The sequence below is a fragment of the Hipposideros armiger genome, unplaced genomic scaffold (assembly GCF_001890085.2).
Source record: "Hipposideros armiger isolate ML-2016 unplaced genomic scaffold, ASM189008v1 scaffold_586, whole genome shotgun sequence".
NCBI lineage: Eukaryota > Metazoa > Chordata > Mammalia > Chiroptera > Hipposideridae > Hipposideros > Hipposideros armiger.
In genome coordinates, this window is record NW_017731936.1 from 21,215 (window position 1) to 28,298 (window position 7,084).

Below are 7,084 nucleotides of genomic sequence, written 5' to 3' on the forward strand. Positions count from 1 at the left end.
TTGGGTTCATCTTGTTTGGGGTTTTCTGTGCTTCCTGAGCTTGTAGGTCTATTTCCTTCACCAGGTTAGGGAAGTTTCCCATCATTATTTATTTGAATAGGTTTTCAATTCCTTGCTCTCTTCTCTTCTCTTCTGGTACCCTGTAATGCTAATGTTGGTATATATGATGTTGTCCCAGAGGCCCCTTAAACTAACCTCATTTTTTATAATTTTTTTCTTTTTGCTATTCAGATTGGGTGTTTTCTGTTACCTTATCTTACAAATCACTGATTCGATCCTCTGCTTCATCTAATCTGTTGATTCCCTCTAATGTATCCTTCATTTCAGTTATTGCGTTCTTTATTTCTGACTGGTTCCTTTTTATGCTTTCTCTCTCCATTTTTATGTTTCCTATCTCTTTGTTGAAGTTCTCCCTGAGATCACTGAGCATTCTTCTAACCAGAGTTTTGAACTCTCCAACTAGTAGATTGCTTGTCTCATTTTTCTTTAGTTCTTTTTCTGAAGCTTTGTTCTCTTCTTTCATTTGGAACATGTTTTTGCTGCCTCCCTGTGTTTGAACTTTCTATGTATTAGGTAGGGCTGCTATGTCTCCCAGTCTTAGTAAGAGTGACCTTATGTAAGCAGGTGCCCTGTGGGGCCCAGTGGTACAGTCTCTCTGGTCACCTGAGCTGGATGCTCCAGGTGTGTCCCTTGTGTGGGCTGTGTGTGCCTTCCTGTTGTAGATGAGCCTTGGTTGCCGTATGCATGTCAGTGGGATGGATGGACCCTGAAGCTGATTTGCTGTGAGGACTGGCTGTGACTACAATGGAGGAGCTATTGTGCAGGTGCTGACCCTATGAAGCAGGTTCACGTTAGGTCTCTGGTCCCTGCATAGTCCACACTTTGGGTGTGTTGTTTGTGGAGGTGGTTGGGTGGTGCTCTGGTGTGGTCTGAAGCTGGCAACCAGATATGTTGGTTCTGGGACCTCCTGGGAGGGGTTCTATTATAGGCCAACATCACGTATTACCTGTGCCATGCCTGGGGCCACTTGGTATAAACTTCAATGTGATCTGCAAGTGGCTGACCCTTGTTCTGGGCCTGGAGGTGCCTGGGAAAGGCTAAGCTGTGGACCAAGGCTAGCTGCCACTAGTGCTGGGCTTGGTACTACTTAGCAAGAGGTATGGGGCATGCTGAGGCCAGGTGCTACTTGTTTGAGGTTTGTGAACCTTTAAGAGATTTTTGTAAAGTNGAAGCCTACTGCCCAATGCTCCAAGAAACTACTGGACTAAATCTCCTTTGTCTCACATCCTAGCTTCTCTACGTCACTTCTTAAACTATAATTCCCTCTGATATTCTCTATACTTTTACCCTCAAACTGCTCATCGCCTCTGATAAGCCCCTTTATCTCCTCTCATGGACCTTTTTACAGCACCCTCTGGTTACCCGTGTCCTATCCCCGTCTCCAAAAGGCTCCAGCAATCCTCCTACCTCAATCAGAATCTGCTTCTCCCCAGAAGGCACTTTGCCCTATGGCCCAATCAAGTATAAGAAGTTGACTCCCAAACTCTATTAGCATAGATTGTGGGGGGAGGGGGCGAAGGTATTTCCAATACATCCAATATCCAGTGTATCCCTAATGTTGATTTTGCTCAACTGCTCCTTGGACTGCTTCTATAAAATTTTCTCCTTTGAAACTTCTGCTGACAATTCCACCTTCTCCTTGCTGCTCATTGCTATCATCCTCCCTTTTTATAACCGAGGAGTCAGTTCAAGCCCCATCTTATACCCTCTTCAAGATGTCCACATGTTCCTGAGTACTTAGGTTCTTGTGGTGACTTTGAGTTCCTGATTCCACAGGATTCTTCCTCTCACCTGTATTTCACCTCCTGAGGCTGGCCCTTTCTCTCCTCCGTGCCAAACCTTAATAAGTCCCATCAATCACTTTCCCTTCATTTCTAATTCCCTACTCCTCACCACCACATAAATAGAGGGGGCGGGGGGAGGGGGGAGAAAGCATTTGAATCTGTGTGGTAGAATGTACTGCAGATTTAGAAAGTTTTCAGAGCAGAAATACAACAAATATTTAATAGTAGACATTCCTGTTCCTATATCCCTCAACCACCCTGCCAAGCAGCTCTGCCTACTTAGTTCTTCCTTCTTCCCAATCTTTTAACAAATCCAAACATTTCTTCCATTTTTATTATTCATAGAAGTTGAGCTCTGGGGTTTTCTATGGCAGTTTTAAAACATGGCTCCAAAATTCTTTGATACTCATCCCATGAAGAGGTGGGGTCTACGTCCCCTCCCCTTTAGTCCAGACTGTGATTGCTGGACCAATAAAATATGGCAGAAGTGGATCTCTGCTGGTTTTCAGGACAAGAGCTTAAGAGACCAGCTGTTTTCATGCACTGGCCCCTGAGACACTTGTTCTTGTAAGCTACCCAGCATCCTGTGAGGATGCCCAAACTATCCCATTTGTACAGACCACATGTAGTGGCCACATGCAGATACTTCAGACCAACACCCAGCTGAGGCCCCAACACTCTGCTAGCATCAACTACCAAACATGAGAGCAAGGTCACCTACAGATGATTCCAGTCCCCAGCCACTGAGTCATCCTCAGCTTTCAAGCCTTCTCAGCTAAGGTCTCAGACATCACGGAGCGCAGACATGCCATACTCTGCCCGAATTCCTGACCCACAAAATCTGAGCCTAAGGGTCGTTTTATACCTCTGGCTGCTGAAGTGGTTTGTTACATAGCAACAGTCACAGGAATAATATCCTATGACTCACCTGTTCAGTTAAAAAATAAATTATCTACACAGGCTGAATTACTCAGCCGCCACCACCATTGTCTTAAAATATAGAAATAACTCTGTTTACTGAAGATTTCTGCAATTAACTCACAATTGTCTTGACCCAGCCTTCTTAACAAATTCAACTTGGAGCTCCCTCATCTCTGCTTTCTTGGGTCCTTATCCGTCCCCACTTCCCCATACTCTCTTCCAGACCTCATCGGTACCAAAACGCCTGCTTCCAGAATCAGTAATTCAACACTTCTGAGTACAACCTTCCACTCCAATTTGATTATTTCATGATAACTTTATAACTATGTTAGGACCTCACTGGTACTTGCATTAAATTGAAACCGAGGTATAATCAGGAAAAACAATATCCCATGCCCAATGGCTCCAAGTTCTTTTATCTTCACTTTCCCATTATCTCAAAATGAAAAAAAAAAAAAAGAACCAGGTCCGTCGCTGCCTTCTCTGGAACCCTATACACTGCTTACTTCTTTCTCCTCAATGAGGATCAGCTTCTCTTTCGCTAAAACAAAATGAATCCCCATTTCCTTCCCAGTTGCCAGGGTCCTCTTTCTCTTCCCTCCCTTTTATAGCCAAACTCTTTGAAATAGTTATCAGTCTCTACTTCTTCACTCCCAATTCATTCACCAGGCCAGTCTCATCCCCATTTCAGTCTCCAAACCACAACCTACCAAACGTGCTCTCTAAAACATCAGCAGTGATCTTCACGTGCCCAAGCTCTGCTGTAGCTTTATTTCTCAGAAGTCTCCACAGTTGAAAACTCCCATATTGGGACAGCTCTTCCACTTTCCAGGTTTCCCTACTCTCTCAGCCTAATTTGAAGATTTTCTACTCAGTCGTTAAATGGTGGGCTCTCTCAAATCTCCCTTCTCTTCCCATGCTACATTCTTTCTCCTAGGCCATCGTATCCATTGCCCACTACATGCAAAAGACTGATAAAATTATCTACTATCAAGTAATGATAACTTTCCTGAATCTAGACCTGCACATCTGACTACATTTTAGTTTCACTTCCATATCCTACAAGCATCTCAAATTCAAATGTCCAAAACTGAATTCATCTTCCCCTATCACCGATTCTTTTCTAATTTTCAACCACATTTCCTAAAGACAACACATAGCTGTGTTCTATTTTAGACCTATTTCGAGAGTTTCTAAATATGTTTATCCAATTTAGACTCATTTTTACAGTAAAGATGTTTGGGCTTACATCTGTCACTTATTTTATGTATGATTCATTGCTATTCCCTTTTTTTCTATACTTTGCTCTATATTCTGTATTTTCTTTTATATCCACTACCCCTTCCCACAAAATACTTTTCTTGTAAAATGTATAAAATCAATTTTAGTTAAATTGCCTTTATAATATTCAATAGTATACTTAACCCATATCTCCCAATATTGCTAATTCGGAAATAAGATATAATTGAAAATCACCATCCTTTACTATTTAAAAAAAAATTAGTAAGTAAACAATGCTACTTCTCTCTTCTTATAGCCCAGTTTTGTTGCTATATTCTGGGTTGGTTTCCCTCCTGATGTGGTAGCTTTGCAAAATGTCAAGATTTCCTGGAATTTCCTTCTCTGTATGTTTTCAGTTAGAGTGGGTCACAGGAGAGGTTCTTCCAGGAGATCTGGAGGGCAGAAGTGCAATTTTAGCCATTTTGTTGCTCACACATGTCCTGATCTTCTGATTCACTTGGTAAGCGTACGGCAGCAGCCAGACCTTTAATGGTTCCACCTTCCCCTGGATCTTCCTCCAGTTTCTCTAACTCCGGGGCCAGGTGTGTGTATTTACCATCTTGAAAAAGGACCCTGGCTTCTGCTGGACACACGCCCTACCAAGGTCAAAGGCAACAAAAGCTGAAATGTATTTCAGTCTCTTCTCATGAGCTCCAGCTTATGCTCACAGGTTCCAGCTAATCCTTACTCTCCCAACATTAGACCCATCTTCCCTTCCCAAGTACCTGTCCTGTGGACTTCAAACTTCAGCATCAGAGGAAGACAATAGTCTTCCAGGAACTGCTTAACCACAGCTGCAAAAGGAAAATTCCTGTAACAAGTATATACAAGGTCTGCCAATTAAGTTCACAAGTTCACCCTAGAAAAAGTGCTACATACCTCATTGCTGAATGTCACTACAGTCACCTTCAAAGTACTCCCTTTGGGAAGCTATGCACTGATGCCAGCTCCTAGTCCACCCTTCAAAGCAATTTTGCAACTCTTCTTCTGGAATGACCATCAGAGCTGTCATCGTATTACCCTTGATGTTCTGAATGTCATCAAAATATCTTCAATATTTCCTTTATCTTCAGGTAAAGAAAGAAGTCATTGGGGGGCAGATCAGGTGAGTAGGGAGAGTGTTCCAATACAGTGATTTGTTTTACTGGCTAAAAGCTCCCTCACAGACAGTGCCGTGTGAGCTGGTGCATTGTCGTGATGCAAGAGCCATGAATTGTTGGTGAAAAGTTCGGGTCGTTTTCTTCCAACTTTTTCACATAGTCTTTAGCACTTCCAAATAGTAAACTTGGTTAACTGTTTGTCCAGTTGGCACAAATTCATAATGAATAATCCCTCTGATATCAAAAAAGTTTAGCAACATCATTGCAATAAACTTGCAAACTTAATTGTCAAACCTCGTATGCTAGTGGTTGTTTTTCTCATTGAACCTTCACTGATATACATGATCAACTTCTATTTTTAATTTCTTTATTTTTCTGTCATCAATAGCAATAGCATTCTGCTCAGTAATGATAATTACCAAAGATAGTTTCAAATACGCATTTAAGAAGAACTAATGCTCAATACTATTCCTTTTATCTCAAGACCTCACCATTTTAGTCTATTTTTTTCCCCATTCTTTTGGTGGATTAACTTTTAAGAAAAACTTTCAGGAAGGATAAATGGGTAATCGACTCTTTTCCTTGTATATCCTAGAATTTTTCTGTTGCCTTACTACTTGATTGACAATTTGTACAGTTATAAAATTCTTGACTCACATATTCTTTCCCTGTTGCCAGTCTGTGGATACTGCTCTGTGGTCTTCTAACACATTCTGAGGTCATCCAGATTAGAGCTGTGGCCTTTATCAATGTGCCAGAAATGGCTGGTTGCCTACCCAATAGCCATTCCCCAATTATCTGTTCCTAAAAGAATCCCTGTTATGTCCACTCTCCTCTGGTAGCTACATCCATCATGGGAGCTGGGTCACTCTCCAGACCAAGGGAATGATTTACTTATTAAGTTAAAGCCTGAGTGAAGAATTTCAATGCTGGCCAATATGTCTTGAGGAAAAGACATCGAATAGCTTCTTGGAATGCTCTGCTCAGTCTTAAAAATGAATATAAAACCAAGGACATTCCCGTTTTTGTCCTTTGTGACAACAAAATTTAACCCTTGGAATTACAGCAGCCTTGTTGGGGAGAAAAGTCCAAACTGTTCTAGAGGAGCCCAATATGAGCCATCATGTGATTCCACTGAAGTCAACAAACACTGAAACCACTGTGCTGAGAATCTTTGTTAAGGAAAAATAACAAATGTCCTCATTGTTTAAATCACTTTCAGTTATCTTTACTATTACTTGCAGCTAAAAGCATTCCACCCAACATTAGATAACTGGCTTCTGCCGAGAATCTAGATACTTGTAAGATTACATATTTAAACATGCATTTCAAAAATCTATCATGATGACTCAGAATTTATTCTTCTTAATTACATTTTCCCAAAATTTCCAACAAGATCAAACCTTTTTGGACTCACAGCTGCCATACTAGGTCTTATATGTCCTAAAACCTTGGCATGCAATCATAACCATGATATCCTGCAGGGGTAACTAAATTCCCGGTCCATATCTTTAGAAAACATTGGATTCTACCAGTCTTCACCCACTGTCCTTTACTATCTAATCCTGCCACCAACCTCACCAAAAGAAGTCATTATATCCCAAGAAGTTCTGATCATTATGAAGCTGGCAGTGGCATTTTCCTGTTGGCCATGACAAATAATTTCATAAGTTACAGGCTTGTTTACCATAAGAAGCCTAGATACACTTGATACATCCTGTTAAAAGCATTCCATAGGCAATGATCATCAGGAGACAATTAGCATCTTTAAAAGTTTTGACCAGGGGCCGGCCGAGTGGCGCATTGGTTAAGAGCTAGCTTGGGATGCCAGAGGACCCCGGCTCAGATCCCACATATGAGGGCCAGTGACACTGCCCTCTACAGCTAAGATGCTGAACAGCAGCTCGACCTGGAGCTGGGCTGCCATGAGTCGCCGGC